This window comes from Rana temporaria, chromosome 6 (genome assembly GCF_905171775.1).
Source record: "Rana temporaria chromosome 6, aRanTem1.1, whole genome shotgun sequence".
Taxonomy (NCBI): Eukaryota; Metazoa; Chordata; class Amphibia; order Anura; family Ranidae; genus Rana; species Rana temporaria.
The window spans coordinates 222172439-222189768 of NC_053494.1; the positions used below are offsets into that span (position 1 = coordinate 222172439).

At 46.3% G+C, this 17330-nt stretch overlaps 1 protein-coding gene across 1 annotated transcript in view; it reads right to left on the bottom strand.

Annotated features, from left to right (window-relative positions):
- LOC120944301 (protein mono-ADP-ribosyltransferase PARP14-like) overlaps positions 1-17330 on the bottom strand; it is a 575277-nt gene that overhangs the window by 10414 nt on the left and 547533 nt on the right. The gene's annotated exons all lie outside the window — the stretch shown is intronic.

Genomic DNA, 17330 nt, shown 5'->3' on the forward strand with positions numbered 1-17330 from the left:
TCTTGCATACACACAAAATTCCGACCGTCAAAAACGCGGTGATGTACAACACTACGACGAGCTGAGAAAAATTAAGTTCAATGCTTCCGAGCATGCATCGAATTGTTTTCGAACATGCATGTTTTTTTCTCCGTTAGAATTCCATACAGACGAAACGGAATTTCCGAAAGAAAGAGGAAAAAGGTCAGAAGAGCCGTCTAGGGTTGCCAAGATTTTTTTCAATAGCATGGAAGAAAAAGTGGGGTTCACTGACTTTTGGTCATATAGTATCTGATATGAAGCTTCCTTTGTACATTATAACATACTGTATGTAGAATTGTCTGGGGGAATAAACGCTCTATAACAGAAATAGATTCATATTGCATAAACGTACTTGATCCCGTCCCCCCTGCTTGTCTGTTGGTGGCCCCGCTAGCGGAAGCATCCATGTTGATTGCCAGTTGACTTGTAGATGTCTGTAAATACATAACACAAGAAAATGTCCATTATACAGCAAGAAAAACTAATGTGACTTTGGAAGTGAGGTGGCCGGGGTCTAGTAGGATGGTGGAGAGGCTTTCTATAATCTTATGCACTACAAGGATACCTTCTATAAAGAGACATTCCCGCAGGATACAAGGTCCAAATTCCTCACCTCTGCTATTCGGATGGAACTCTTCCCAACGCAGCTCCAGCACCATCTCCATGCACCCAATAATGGCTCTGTGCATGCTGGGGATGAGGAGATGGATACTTCACCACCCCAATGGCCATTTTGGAATATTCAACCTCCAGACCAGTCATTTTCAGCCAGGGTTCCATGGAGCTCCTCCAAATATAGATAGAGGTTCCCTAAGCTGTGGCTGATTGATCTCCCATATTTGATGGTGTCTGCATAGTTCCAAAGCCAACACCATTTGGCAGAACCAGTTGCATGACACCATTGATCTTTACAACCTTGTGAAAGGGAGGAATTCTCACCACTGGCCACCAATGTAAAGGACATTTTCCCACTGCCAAAACTTATCCATTTTCAAAGGGTCTAAAAATTATTTTAATAGTTCCTCAGTGGTAAAAAGGGGAAAGGCTACTCTAGACTAACAACAGCACCATGAACATGAGATCTCCATTACCTTGATGGTGTCCCTGTCACTGTGGTGAAGGACCTAATAACTTCTTGAAGACTCTGTACTAAATTGGAAACTCTCATATGCCACCAAATCTTTTGAAAAGTCAAGAAAGTGCTGGTTCCAATAGATGGGAATGATATTGACGTCCACTGGTTCAGCTCTGCCAGCGGCAAAACAGTTTAACCCCTTCCCGCCACTGTCTTCCAGCCCTTAAAGAACTTCAAAATGGTGGGAGGAGGGCATTCGGGTCATGCGATTGCTGTGATTGGCTGTCACAATGATCACATGTTCAGAAAGCTCCCGATCGCAAGTATGGTTTAAGTGTTTTCCGGTCCCCGCCGGTGAATGTTCTGGGAGCGCGCACTTTCAGCACAATTTTGTGTTTACATAGGGCCACATATATGCGACCTCTCGACGTTAAAGCCCACCCATCGAGAGGCCACATATATGCTTATGTCCAGTGGGAAGAGGTTAATAATTGTGAAAATAATCTGAAACAGAGAACCCCTCTATGGTTGGATTAGATGGATTTTTGAGGTTGGTTCTAGTGTGCACTAAGGGTGTCCTTTGAGCCCCCTGCTAAATGCATTCACAATCGACCCCTTCAAAAGAAGGCTAGAGGTTAGATCATTGTGCGGGGTGCTTTTGGGCATTGCTGGATTGCCATCTTAGAGGGCCGTGGCCTATGCCGATGATGTGCCTGCTATCTCTAGAACAGAGGTGGCGCAGGAGGTGGTTTCTGCGATAGAGCAGTACATGGAAGCTTCTGGCTCTAAAGTCAACCCTGAGAAGAGTGAGGTTTTCTGGATGGTTGAGGAGGGTGAAAGCTTTGAACTTCCGGATGCCTTCCCAGAGCCCCAGCAGGAAATAAAAGTGTTGGGCATCAAATCTGGTCCTGGTGACCATGGTTATCGAAACTGGGAAATCAGGTTGGTGGATGCCAATGCCAAAGTAGCAAGCTGAAAGAAATGGAAGCTTTTCCTTGAGGGGGCTGACCTGATCAAAACTTACCTGATCCCAAACTTTTTATATGTCAGCTTCCTCTGTATCTTGCTGGAATCTCTATATACAAGGGTCTACAGCTGGTTTTTCCAACTGTTATGGGGAAATGGGCTGAGCCTGAACAAAACGCAATGTAACTTACCTGTCCAGGCAGGAGGGTGGCCTAGGAATGATCAATCCGAAAGTTTTATTTTCTCTGATACAAAAGTACAATCTTGTTAGTAGAGACACTGCTGGGATGGGGGGGATGGGGGGGGTAGTATTTTTTAATCTCGATTGAGACCTTTTCTGCGATACTGGGAAGATGGCGGGTGTCAGGGCTGGGCCCAACCCTTTCTCCTCTGAGCTAGCCGCTCAGCTGTCGGCTAATTGCCAGCTCCTATCTCTCCACACTCACCCGTTGATGATCCTGCTCGTCAGTCCTGCCTACTTAAGCCTTCCAGTTCAGTTGCTCTCTGCCTTCGCCTTGGTAAACATCACAGAGACTATCTCCGGCATTCCTGTTGAAGACTTGTTTGGCTGACGTCCCTTCTGGCTCCTGATCCTGTTTACTGTTCTACTACCTTCATCTCTTGGCTCTCTGACATTTGGCTTGGCTGACTATCCGATCCGGTTCCTGTATGTTTTGACTACGCTTACTCTGTTTATCTTGTATTATTATTATTAAACAAATGCTTATGTCTCGGTCTGATTCATGGTTTCTGACAGCGGGCCAGTGAAAACTCAGCAAAAAGTGCGCCTTACAGTGAAAAAAAAAAAGTGTCCTTTACATTGGTGGTCGATAGGAAGAATCTCTTCATACATATAGCTAAAAAGTTCACTGGTGTCAGTAGGTTACTTGTCTGAGAGGAAGAAGTTGCTCATCAATAAACCCCTAGCAACTTCTGGAAGAACACTAGAGATCCATTGAATCCTGGTTGAGAAAGGCCGATATACAGCTTGTAACAGCAGCAGTGTATTTTATTTTTCTAAGTGGGTAAATAGCCTGGAAAGCATTGCACCAGTGATCAGCAGATGTATAGTGCCATGCAGGACTCCTGCAGACTGTCAGTGTAATCTGTCTGCTCGTACCTCATACATCATACAGGGAGGCATAATCTCATACTGACAGGAAGAATCAATGAACTTCCACAGCGCTCAACAGCTTCACGGTAGCTCATTGAGAACTACAAGCCAACATCTACAAGAGGAGGTTGGTACTTATAGTTCATTCATTCACAGAGCGCGCTCCTTTCAACAAGTGACAGCTGGTACAGGGAACTTCTCCCTGAACTGCTGTCACACAGAGGCAGTGGATCACCGAGCCGCCGCAGGAGCGGGAACTTGTTACATGTTCCACCCTAAAAACAGATAAAACATGTAACATGTTCCCGAAGATGAACTTATTCTTAAAAATGTACAGCACGTTATATTTTATTGCTGTCTGTGTCCCCGTTGGGCAGATTCCCCTTACTTGCCATCAAACTTGGACAGTAAGCAAGGTGAAATTTTCCCAAACGGGGGATGTAAGCAACAATAAAGACTCAACAAAAGCTTGTGAAGTTCCACATTAGAAGGAAACTGCTGGAGAATCTACGTACCGAACTGTCCTCAATTTGGTTACCAAATTTGGCCATTGCAACCTCAGAGAAAGCTTTGACGGTTTCCTCCTTCATGTCCACAAGATGGATTCTCTGTAAAGTGCTCTGTTGTCCCGGCGTCTCTACGTAGTCCCGTATGGCTTCCACTATGTTTTCAGCACATAATTTGATGGGAAATCCATAAATTCCAGAACTGACAGCTGGAATTGCTATTGAACTGTGACTGTTCTCGGAGGCCAGCTGTAAACTGGTGGTAATCGCCTTCCGTAGAAGCTGTTCACATGTGGAGGGTAAATGCAATTTCCATTGGGGACCCACTGTATGTATTATTTGTTTGCACGGCAATTTCCCAGCGTCAGTAATTACTGAACCTCCGGTGGGCAATTTACCATCTTTCCTGATAATCTGATCGCAGTCATCTTGGAGTTTACGTCCTGCTCCATTTAGAATAGCTTTTGCCAAACCCCCACCATGTTTCAGCCGTTCATTGGCTGCATTAACAATGACATCTACATTGTGATGGCACATGTTAGCTTTATATACAGAGAGGGTCATTCCATTTGGAAGAGTTACTTGGAATCGGGATTTACCAAATAGATCATTTTCTACACCAGCCTCCTCCAAGCGTATCACACAATGGTATTTTGTCCTTGCGGTTGTAGCATGAACTTCTTCATTGACCTTACAAAAGTTTTTGGCTCCCGGTTTCTCAATACGTAGCGTATCACTGTGAAGTGAGTGCAGAATATCTTCAATGGCATTTGCTGCCTCTTGAACCTTCACCCGTGGTCCCGACAGGCGGATACCGTCCTGGCTCTTTGTTACATTTACATTTTTCTTTATCTTCTCCAAGATCTCCTTCCTTTCCTCCATGAGGAACATTATCTTTGCTGAAGGTTGAACTGGAATTTCTATCTCTATAGTTTTCTTCTCCAGAAAGTCTCTGACTTGTTGGTAACACTTTTGAACATTTGAAGTCAGGCCGGCGATGACCACGTTGTCTTCCTTTCCCGAAGAAGATTCCTCTATCAGGACGGTGATTTTCTCTGCATTAAATTCCTGAAGTAGATGTGACTGGAGACGTCTCCACTCGGGAGATTTCAGAAGACTTTTGTCTTTAACTAAAAGTTGTATGTGATGCAGTTTTTCCTTAATTTGCTTTTCTGCCGCAGTCAAGTCTTCCTGTGAATGAGCCATCAGTTTAATATCACAATCGTAAATTTCCAGCATTGCGTTGATGTTGTGATGCACGAAGAGCAGAGAGGACATCTCCTCGTTATCAGGAGATTTCAGGAACTTGATAAGGTGCGGATTCATCTGGATGGGTTTACTTTTCATTTGTTGTTTGATATCGAGTATCTCATTTTTGGCGATGAGCACTTCATCTCTCAGTCCCGATAGACGGGCTTTCTTTGTTGGCACATCATAGTCAATCGTCAGCTCTGGAACCTGGTCCAGGATCTTCTTCTTCAGGCCGCTGTTACACATAATCTGATAGAGGGCTGGAGACATGGGTAAGGTCACAGTCTTGGTTTGTTTCTTTCTTTCCACCTGTTTGGTGGTTTCCTCTACCAGTTGTCTGAATGTCGGATCAATCTTTGCAACATTGTTGGACAATCCAACCAGGAAAACCTTCTCTCCACCAAAGTCCGGTCTGATGAGTACTCCGTCATAGGTGGAGCTGCTGACATGTTCTCCAATAGCTTCCCAGACCGACTCATCTATTTTATATTCTATTACTGTGAACTCTGATATGAGACTTGAGAATTCATTAGAAACCTCTTCCTTCCATCTCGGTACAATCTTTGTCAAAGACCTGAGATTGGTGGACAATGTGGGAGGAAAGAGGAGTTGAAGGACAGGATCCTGGCAGTCTTGATCTGGCCATTTGATCTCACAGTGTTTATCCTTCATCTTCACGTCTATGTTGTTCTTTAGTTCTTTATTATTACAGATATGTTCCAATATGTATGGACTGATATTAAATTCTATAGGCTTTGGTATTTCTACACCAGGTCTGTGCTTTCCATACAGTGCTATACCCAACAATGGGTAGTAAGGGTATACGGATATCTTTTTCTTGGAAAACACGTGATCCTTCTTCAGAACTCCTTTGACATCTGGAAGAGAAGGAAACAAGTAGAAGGTTCACAGTTATGTTTCAATCATAACTCTATAATAGAGTATAATGTTTATGTCAGAACTATTGGGGTTAAAAGAATATATATATAGTCCTGATCAAAAGTTTAAGACCACTTGAAAAATGGCAAAAAAACATATTTTACATTGTTGGATCTTAACAAGGTTCCAAGTAGAGCTTCAACATGCAACAAGAAGAAATGAGAGTGAGACAAAACATTTTTTGAGCATTCAATTAATTGAAAATAACGAATAAACTGAAACAGGCTGTTTTTCAGCTGATCCAAATTTTAGGACCACATGCCTTTAAAAGGCCAAATCTGTGCAAAGATGTGCATTCATTGTCATTCTCTGTCAGGTAGTCACACGTTGTGATGGCAAAGGCAAAAAAACTCCTTTTTTGAACGTGGTCGGGTTGCTGAACTGCATAAGCAGGGCCTCTCACAGCGCGCCATCGCTGCTGAGGTGGGACGCAGTAAGACAGTCATTTGGAATTTCTTAAATGATCCTGAGGGTTATGGAAAAAAAAAGTCAAGTGGAAGACCCAACAAAAATTTCACCAGCACTGAGCCGGAGGATCCAATTGGCTGTCCGTCAAGACACTGGACGATCCTCGACCCAAATGAAGGCTCTTACTGGTGCTGACTGCAGCCCCATAACCATCAGATGGCATCTGAGACTGAAGGGCTTAAAAAACAAAAAACGTCTTCAAAAACCTCGTCTCCTTGAACGTCACAGAACTGCACATTTGGACTTTGCAAGAGAGCGCCAAACATGGGACATTCAAAGGTGGAAGAAAGTTTTAATCTCTGATGAGAAAAAGTGTAACCTTGATGGTCCTGATGGTTTCCAACGTTACTGGCATGACAAGCAGATCCCACCTGAGATGCTTTCTACGCGCCACAGTGGAGGGGGCGCCATAATGGTCTGGGGTGCTTTTTCCTTCAGTGGAACAATGGAGCTTCAGGAAGTGCAGGGGCGTCAAACGGCCGCTGGCTATGTCCAGATGTTGCAGAGATCATTCCTCATGACTGAGGGCCCTCGACTGTGTGGTAACGACACAGGACAACGCTACAGTACACAATGCCCGCAGGACAAGGGACTTCTTCCAGGAGAAGAACATCACTCTTTTGGCCCATCCTGCGTGTTCCCCAATTGAATCCAATTGAGAACCTTTGGGGATGGATGGCAAGGGAAGTTTACAAAAATGGACAACAGTTCCAGACAGTAGATGGCCTTCGTGCGGCTGTCTTCACTACTTGGAGAAATGTTCCCACTCACCTCATGGAAACGCGAGGCATCAAGCATGCCGAACAGAATTTTTGAAGTGATCAACAATAACGGCGGAGCTACTCATTACTGAGTTCATGTTTGGAAGTTGGATTTCTGTTTTGGGGGGGGGGGGGGGGTTTAGTTTTTTTTTGGAGGTGTGGACCTAAAAACTTTTGATCAGCTGAAAAACAGCCTGTCTGTTTATTCGTTATTTTCAATCAACTAAATGCTCAAAAAATGTTTTGTCTCACTCTCATTTCTTCTTGTTGCATGTTGAAGCTCTACTTGGAACCTTGTTAAGATCCAACAATGTAAAATATGATTTTTTGCCATTTTTCAAGTGGTCTTAAACTTTTGATCAGGAATATATATATATATATATATATATATATATATATATATATATATATATATATATATATATATATATATATATATATATATATAAAAGATAGATAGTATATTTTTCATATGAACATGAGAGAAGCCTATTTCTCTCTAAAGTTGAATCGGAGTTCAGAATTGCTGAAGGATGTCTCACAAGGAGACTGTGGCCCAGATTCACAGAGTGTGGGCGCACATTACGCCACCATAGCGCAAACGCCGTACGCCACGTCGGCGTAGTGCAGAGAGGAAAGCATTGAATTCAGCAAGCCAGTGCTCCCAACGCTGCGCCAGCGTGGCGTGGGATTCGAAGGCGTACACCAGCGTAGGTGGAAGTGGGCGTGACCCATGCAAATGAGGCGTGACCCCATGCAAATGATGGGCCAAGCGCCAGACAGATACGTATCACGAACTGCGCATGCGCCGTGACGTAGACGTATCCCCCTGAGCCTGCGCACAACCACGTCGGAACAACTGCCTAAGATACGCCGGATCACTGCGTACGCCATGAACATAACCTACGCCCAGCCAGACACACGTCCAACGTAAAATACGCCGGCTTGTGTTCCCTGGTGCAGACCTTTGCATGTCTGCTGCCGGGTTGCATCTCCTTTATTGGAAATAACTTTACGCCGGACGTACAACTTACGCGCACCTCTCGTAGCCTGCGTCGGGCGCACGCAGGTTAATAATTTTGCCGTATTTCCCTCATTTGCATGTTTGAATGGCTAATCAATGGGAGCGGCACCGTTCGAAAGATTGAGGCCTCCGATGTCTGCAGTTTGAGTCCATCCGATGCCTGCTGTCACCGGAGCTTCCCTGACCGATACCGGGTTCCGAATGCGGACCCATGGGAGGTTCGTTCTTTTTTCCAGCAAAGGCGTGGAGGCCCTCGGACTGTCCTGCCCTCGCTGTTCGGAGCTGGCTGTCCGGATTTTGCCTTTTGCCCGGTGCAAGAAGTGCCAGGATTACTTGTTCCAGGTGGAACAACCAACGGAGTCTCCCCGCGAGTACCGTGTCGATTGGATCACCGGAGCCGTGACCGTGGAGGAAGAGGCCCCATGGCCGGAGCCTTCTTCTACTGCTGTGATCGCTGATCCGGAGCTAGTGACTGTCTCGTCCACTCTGACTTTGCCATCGGCTGCCACTCCGATGGTGTCGCCTGAAGTAAGTGACTGATACAAAGAAATGTGTGCCTGCTGTGAAGGTGGATGTTGCCACCGAGACTGCGTGTATGGCGGTGGTCCCTGCTTGGCTCGCTTCGGGAAAAATGGGCCCCGTGAAGGTCTCCCCACGGCTGTGGCCGAGGCCTACCTATGCGCAGACCTGAACCGGACTCCAGGGAGAACGATCCCCCTGTCGAGGCCGCCATCAAAGACAAGGTCAATACATCTACTATGGAGAGAGTGTATTTGCCTGCCGAGGAGTGCGACACTTCTGACCTGGACTCATCGTCCGATGTTCGGGATGACCGGTGGTTTGAACTGGAGCTGCCCAAGCTACAATGGGGCAGAGGGTTCCGTGCTGAAAACCCCCGCAGATCCAAAAGACACTCCAGGGATATCGCGTCACGAGCGGATGTCGCACAACTAACTTGGGAAGTCACGGTGCCAAATGCTTGGGATCTTAGAGAAACTGCACTTATCCCAGCTGCATTCCCTGTGTTACAGAGGGCCTCGGATGCCATTGTTATGCCGGGACTAGGACACCCCCGTACGCTGCCAAAGTTAGCCTGTCTTCAATGTATTGTTATGAAAAAGGTAGCCCTGGATTACGGATGGGAGTTCCCGTATGTGCCCGCAGACCTGATGCAGGAAATCGAATCAAAACAGGAGTGGTGCAAGGACAACATTTGGGAATATTTGAATGTTCCAAAAACTGCTCGCAACACGGACTATGCTTTTGTTTTTTCTTGGCCACAGGTTTGAAGGTTGCCTGAAGGACTGGAGTCCTGGCCGGTATATTTACTATGACAGAGTGGTGGTCATAAAGATCCCCGGAAAAGTTGATTGAGTCTATTGAGTTACCACAGTGAATGAGCAAGGGGAGATTGTCACTCTGCCGGATCCCAGGTACTTGTGCAGCGTGCCCACAATCTGAGATACGACTAAAAATAGGCTTCCTACGACCGACGTAACTTGCCTACGCCGTCGTATCGTGGGCGCATATTTACGCTGGGCGCATTTGCCGCTCCCATTGATTTTCTATGCACATATGCCGATTCACGAACGTACTTGCGCCCGGGGCATAATATATGCGGTTTGCGTAAGTCGTACGTCCGGCGTAAAGTTATTCCCCATATATGAGGCGCAACTCATGCTAAGGTATGGACCAGGGAACACAGCCGTCGTATTTTACGTCGTTTACGTAATACGCGAATAGGGCTGGGCAAAGGTTACGTTCACGTCGTAGGCAGTGATCCGTCGCATCTTAGGAAGTAATTCCGACGTGATTCTGAGCATGCGCACTGGGATACGTCCACGGGACCGCGCATGCGCTGTTCGTTTTAAGTACTTGTATGGCACTCGGCCCATCATTTGCATGGGGTCACGCCTCATTAGCATTGCTCAAGCCCACTTCCACCTACGACGGCTTACGCCGAGGGAACCCAGCGTAGATTTGAGAGAAAGTGCTTTGTGAATACTGTGCTTGCCTCTCTGCGCTGCATCAGCGTAGCGTATATTCGGAAGGTGCAGTCTCATTTCACCCTTAGTGACTGTATGTGTATATTTTTGTGTGTGTGTTCTTCCGTTTTGTTTTACAGGTTGTTGATCATCTATCAAAACTGTCGGAGAATGGGGCAGGATAGATAGTCAAGAATGTTTAATGTCTAATGTATCACTGTGGATAACGTACAATTTAATGTTTTATATTTTATATTTGTCTATTCTTTTCTATTTCTTCTCCTTACTTTCAAAGCAGATTCAGGTCACGTGTTCAGGCTTGAACACCAGTTGGTGGGACACTGAGGACAGTGTCTATTCAAGTGGGGGGGGGGGGGAGTGTGTAGCGCCGGGTTACTTCCAGGTACCCGTGCTGTTGAAATTTAAGGGATAATCAGAGTGTAAAGACTCTAATTTCAATTGCAATTTTAAATGAGGGTCTCTGTCTCAGTTTGGCTGTGCTGTGAGCTCATTCTGTCGCTTCTGGGGTGCTGACGCCACCCCAGGACGACAGGTGGCAGCAGTGGAGTTGAGGGCAGAGGTGCCTCTCTGACGTCTATTCGGTAGGGTCTGTGGCAGAGACCTCTTCCTTTAAAGTTCAGAGTGATGCTCTGGCTGCCAGGTCGGTGAGAGAGGCCTGTCTGGGTACACTAAACCCACTCTGGCAGGAGTGGCGACGAAAACGAAGTGTTGTTGGAAGCAGGACTGTTTCCTTATTGCTACGCCTGAATTTGCTGTTTTTACTCCTACTGCATCTTTACACTTCACCGCAAGTTTTATTGTTTTACCGTGTTGGGTAAATAAAAGCACAAGAAAAAGACACCTGCTGTGTGGACATTCCATTACTACGGCTCTCATCAACTACCCTAGACGGCGGAGTCACAGAGGTAACATGCCACCCAGAACAAACCAGCAGCTCCTTCGGGGGTCAGTGCTACATAAGAGTAGCGTCATGTCACAACAGGGTATTAAAGAGAAGAGTGGAGCCTCTAAGTGTAGCAATATGGTTACATTTAATGAAGGTACAACATTTAGCAACTTATTGCTACACTTAGAGGCGCCTCTCTTCTCTTTTATACTCTGGAGCTCCTGCTGGATTTTGCTTCTAATCCCCTTGTGGATGGACATTTTATGGTCACACAACCAATCACCTTTTTATATGGACTATAAACTGAAGGACTTATAAATAAATGGTTGTGGACTGAATCATTTGAGTTTCCATTATTTCTTATGGGGAAATTTGCTTTGATATACAAGTGCTTTGGATTACAAGCATGTTTCTGGAACGAATTATCCTCGCAATCCGAGGTTTTACCGTATTTCTAAGAGGCACCAGTAAGAACTCTGATGTAAGAAGGTTCAATCGGCTCTGTGAACTCACCTCGTGTATCATAAAACGTGATCAGTGCGGCTCTTTCCTCAGGTAACATCACAAATTCTTCTACTTTTCCTCCTCCCTCTTCTGGGTTCTCAAAGAAAGCTCTGAGCTGTGCCTCAGATGTGTTCTCCGGGACATTCTCCACCCGGAGACTTCGGGATTCTTCCAGGGGCCTCGCTGTCAGCTTGGTGTGAACCGCTCTGAGCTCACTAGAGAACGTACTGGTGAATTTCAGAAGATCTGCAAAAAAATGTAAAATAAATCACAGGAAAATGTAATAACTAATTATACTTCCACTTGAGTTAAAGAAATGCTGCCATCAAACCGGAAAGCTCTACATATAAACTAGAGCAGTGGTTCTCAACCTGGGGGTCGGGATCCCCTCGGGGGTCAAATGATGATTTGCCAGGGGTCACCAAATCCTGAGCTGTTCCTGAAGCCCGCACCATTCTCCCAGCGGCTGCCCAGTAGGGCTGTCTCTGGAGCCTGTGGCCACCCAGCAGGGCTGTCTCTGGAGCCTGTGGCCACCCAGCTAGGCTGTTCCTGGAGCCCACGGCCACCCACTCAGTTCACTGGATGGCTGGGGGGCAGAGACTAGAGGTCCGCTGACTGGTGAGGATTGTGAGGTGGGAGGGGCTGGAGGAGACCCCATCTCCTGATTTCAGCATAAGTGTCACTGCTACGAGACACCACAAAGTTGGAGACACAGTGAGTAACACTGCCTGTGATTAGAGTTGCCATTAAAAGTCCCCACTACAGTTCTCAGATCAGCAGATGACCTTCATCAAGAGCACCTAAGTTGACTGATTAGAACTCCCCCAGCATTGCCACTGATCCCACCCCCCCCCCCCACCAAGAAGTAAGAGAAGGAATAAAAATAGAGAATACATGGAAGGGAGAGGGAAAGAGGGGGAGGAATGGGGGGGAAAAAAACAAGAAGTTAGGATAGCGAGAGATACAAAGGGAAAGAAAGGAGGACAACGAGAAAGAGTGGTACATCCTAAAATGTACCATATGAGGTTTTATTACTGTACGAGTGGAGGGGACTCAGGGAGCGCAAAATTTCCGTGGGTTAAGAGCGCAAATTACTTTTCTTGCCTTGGGTGCCGACAACACACGCTCCGAAAATAATTTTACTGTTAGGGGGTCCCCACAACTTGGGAATATGCATCAAGGGGTCATGGCACTAAAAGGTTGAGAACCCCTGATCTAGAGGAACACGGAGTCCACCTGTTGAGTGTCTCTTTTTCATCCTGGCATTTATTCTGTACATCTGGCCGTCCCACTACATACACACCTGGGTTGCCAATATTTGTGTCTTTCGCATTTCCAAGTATCTGTATCACACGGCCTGATGCCTAGGTGAGGAATTATAGCTGGCTGGTGTTTATTATATCTATAGATGCCCCTGTTTCCCTGGCAAGGCAAGTGGTTTCCCCCAGGTCTTAGAAAACAATGCTATAGTTCCTGGCCAGATGGCACCAGGACTGAGCAACTGGAATAAAGAAGGGTACCTGCAGTCCTGGAGGCTGACCAGGCAGTGGACAGAGGCCAGTAAAGGGAGGCCCAGGAACTAGGGTGACCACGTTGTCCCGCATTTTGCAGGTCTGTCCCGGGCACCTTCATTCCAGGACAATACCGTATCCCGGAATGAAACTGACACAGCCACCTCCCCAAGCCAAACTAATGCCCCCAAGAAAGGCTGCCAGATCATCGCTTTACTCACTGACAGTACTTGTCCTGGCCGGGAATGCCTGGAGGAGCACAGTCCCCGCCCCCTGCTTGTGATTGGAGAAATCATAAATACCGCCACTTGTGTCCAATCACTTTGCTGTGATTCGTTACACCACAAGCTGATTTTTTGGAAGGGAGGGTGTCCCCGAATGGTAGTTTGAAAATGTGGTCTGTAACGGAACCCCAAATGGGACAGGGGTAAAGCCGTTAAAGATATTCCATTCCCGAACCCAAGACAGCTACCGACACTCCACAGTTGGACAGACGAACCCCAATAACGAGACACACAGCTCTGTTTGAGGTTCAACACGAATAGACCCTTTATTGAGAAAAATCAGGCTCTTATATACAGTTAGTAACCAAAATGAACAATGACCCAACTCCACCCACAACATTACACAAGGAGCCCCAATACACATTTTTTTGGTAGACATCATGACTCCATCTCTGACATAATTTACATGAGCTAATTAACTACAGCTGATAATTACCTGACTTTCAGGCTGTCTGCTAACTCGCAATACATATTTATCATCAATAGACCTTCACACAATACAGGGTCAATTAGCACGAGCCATCCTAGATTCATTTACATCACACCAGACAGATGGCTTGAGTTGATGACATTAACACCTAACAGTATGTGTCCCCACATTATGAATGAGTCACTTTTTGAATTAACCTGTTGAGTACAGAATCAACAAACAGCAGCCAGTTCTCCACAGATATCCTGGAATATATTGTGGATAATAATTACATAATAGTCCTATCTCAGGCAGTCCAAGATATATTCTGACTGTTCATTATTTTCTGGCTCATGCTTTCTAAGAGCTTCTGGGTCCCACGGGCCCTCCCGTTACATGGCCCCCCTCGCAGGAACGGAAAAGACAAAAGGAACAAGTAGTGAAGGGCCGGGCTGGCATGACAGGGTGGAAAGGAGAGTCAAAGGGTTAAGTTGGGAAAGTTGAAGGAGGATTCAGGAGAAAAAGTGCTGGAAGGTGGGAGGAGCTGTACAAAAGGTGGAGGCGGGGGACTTTTTGGGGAGAAAGACAGAAGGAGGCAGTTTCCCACCCACCCTCCCTATTGTTTTGTCTTTGTGTGTTATTTGTGCGTTTTCTTTATTTCAGGATCAATGGATTTCGGATCGTCATGGCAGCGGTGTAACGGCGGTATCTTTGGTCTTTGATGGTGGCAGAAAACAGATGTGATGAAAGTGGTGGGGGGCTCATCCGTGGTATGGGCCCCTCCGGGGTATTCCAGTGCAACGGTGTCTGCTGGAATACGGTTATGGTTGCATTGCGGGAAAAGGGGGTGGTCTCCGAGCTGGCGATACGGCTGGAGGCCTGGTATGGTAAAAGGTCGCGCAGTGTAGTGGTGGAAAATGTGAAGTTTGGGGTGCCGCCAAAGACCAACAGGCTGTGTGTTTAAAAGTTGTTGCTACAAAGGTTATTTGGAAATTATTAAAATATTTTGGTTAATAAAAAAAAAAGGCTGCCATGGCCATTTATACTCCAAACTCTTGTCTGGTGTTATCATTGGATGGTGGTATGGGAATGTGAGTGTGGGGAGTTTGTGGGGTCTAAGGGTGGTAAGAAAAGTTGGGGATATCTCGACTACACTGGTCATGGAATCCGGGTACAGTTCATGTTCAGGACAGGTAGCGGGTAAACGTAGTCCAGTTAACAATCCGAGGTCAAGTTCAGGTGGCAGTCTAAAGAGTAATCTGGGTACAGGGCAAAGGTCGGCAAAAAGGGAATCCAAAATTTACAAAAGACGTTATTGACAAACTCCTGAAAAAAACACAACTAGGGCATTACATAGGTCAAATGGCATGACTGGGGGGCCAGTGTCACAGGTGGGGGGCCAGTGTCACAGATGACAGGTGGGGGGGCTCATCTTATATGAAAAGTCTGAATGCAGAAGCAGCAGCCCTTGTACATGCTTCCTTGTGATATCCATGGGATGTCGCTCCAGCGAGCACAGTTCACTTCCTGAGTGTCAGTGTATAAAATGGAGAGGGGAGGGGCCTCTGACCCGAGCATGCATCGGCAAGAGTGTACAAGCAGAGCGACAAACGTGAATCTGGTGCCTGTTCGGGTCAGAGGCCCCTCCCCTCTCCATTCTATCCACTGACACTCGGGAAGTAAACTGTACTCCCGCGGACAATCACAGAGCTGCCGATCGCCCCCTCCGCCCCCTCCCCCCCCCTCCCCTGTATAGTTAGATGCCAGCCGGAGGAACCGGGGGGGGTCTTGGGCCCCCCCCCCACACTGGCGGAATGCCAGGGCCCAGTCGCAAGTGCAACTGTTACGACCCTGGTAATTCTGCCACTGCAGCACAGTCTACCACTCATAGCTGGGGACCACAAGGTCGATATTAGCACAGGTAACAGCAGACTGGTGTAAGTAGACTGGTACAGTCTGTAGATTCATGGCTGGGGACCATGAATACATTTATTAAGCATAGATAAGGTCTCTACTCACAAATCCTGAAGTAGGATAAGTCCATAGGTTCAGTCCCGTGGAGAATAGTCCAGCATCTAGTCCAAAAGGTGCCTCAGGGGCAAACGGCCCCTTGAAGCTCACTGACCCATCTCTGATGGGGAGGAGACAGTCTCACCAGACTATTTAACAGCATCCCCAGCCACCATCTGGGAACACCTTCTCAGGGATTGGCCAGGCCCTGCTCAATATTCAAGCTGGTCATTTAAATTCTCCCCTTCCCTAAACTCCAGAAACTTATTCTAGAGGTGGGGGGGAAGCAATCAATCTCCCAGCCTGTGAAACCCCAAACAGAGCAGACCAAGCAATCACTGCTCCCCCGATTACAGAAGGCACCCGAAATGAAATTTAATTAGTAACCCAACTAGAAGGGCGCTACATGGGGCATATGGCACCCAGGGCTGGCCCTACCATGGGACCCGATGGTACCATTGTACCAGGCAGCACTTTCAGGGGGCAGCAAATTGCCGCCCGCACGCCATCCCATTCCGCCAGCTCCGCTCTCCACTCCACTGTGGGACTAATTGCATGAATAGAGCCATAACAGGTCCTCTTTATACTCCTATATACATGTATAGAGCCATGACAGGTCCTCTTTATACTCCTATATACATGTATAGAGACATGACAGGTCCTCTTTATACTCCTATATACATGTATAGAGCCATGACAGGTCCTCTTTATACTCCTATATACATGTATAGAGCCATGACAGGTCCTCTTTATACTCCTATATACATGTATAGAGCCATGACAGGTCCTCTTTATACTCCTATACATGTATAGAGCCATGACAGGTCCTCTTTATACTCCTATACATGTATAGAGCCATGACAGGTCCTCTTTATACTCCTATATACATGTATAGAGACATGACAGGTCCTCTTTATACTCCTATACATGTATAGAGCCATGACAGGTCCCCTTTATACTCCTATACACATGTATAGAGCCATGACAGGTCCTCTTTATACTCCTATATACATGTATAGAGCCATGACAGGTCCTCTTTATACTCCTATATACATGTATAGAGCCATGACAGGTCCTCTTTATACTCCTATACATGTATAGAGCCATGACAGGTCCTCTTTATACTCCTATACATGTATAGAGCCATGACAGGTCCTCTTTATACTCCTATATACATGTATAGAGACATGACAGGTCCTCTTTATACTCCTATACATGTATAGAGCCATGACAGGTCCTCTTTATACTCCTATACACATGTATAGAGACATGACAGGTCCTCTTTATACTCCTATATACATGTATAGAGCCATGACAGGTCCTCTTTATACTCCTATACATGTATAGAGCCATGACAGGTCCTCTTTATACTCCTATACATGTATAGAGCCATGACAGGTCCTCTTTATACTCCTATACATGTATAGAGCCATGACAGGTCCTCTTTATACTCCTATATACATGTATAGAGCCATGACAGGTCCTCTTTATACTCCTATATACATGTATAGAGCCATAACAGGTCCTCTTTATACTCCTATATACATGTATAGAGACATGACAGGTCCTCTTTATACTCCTATATACATGTATAG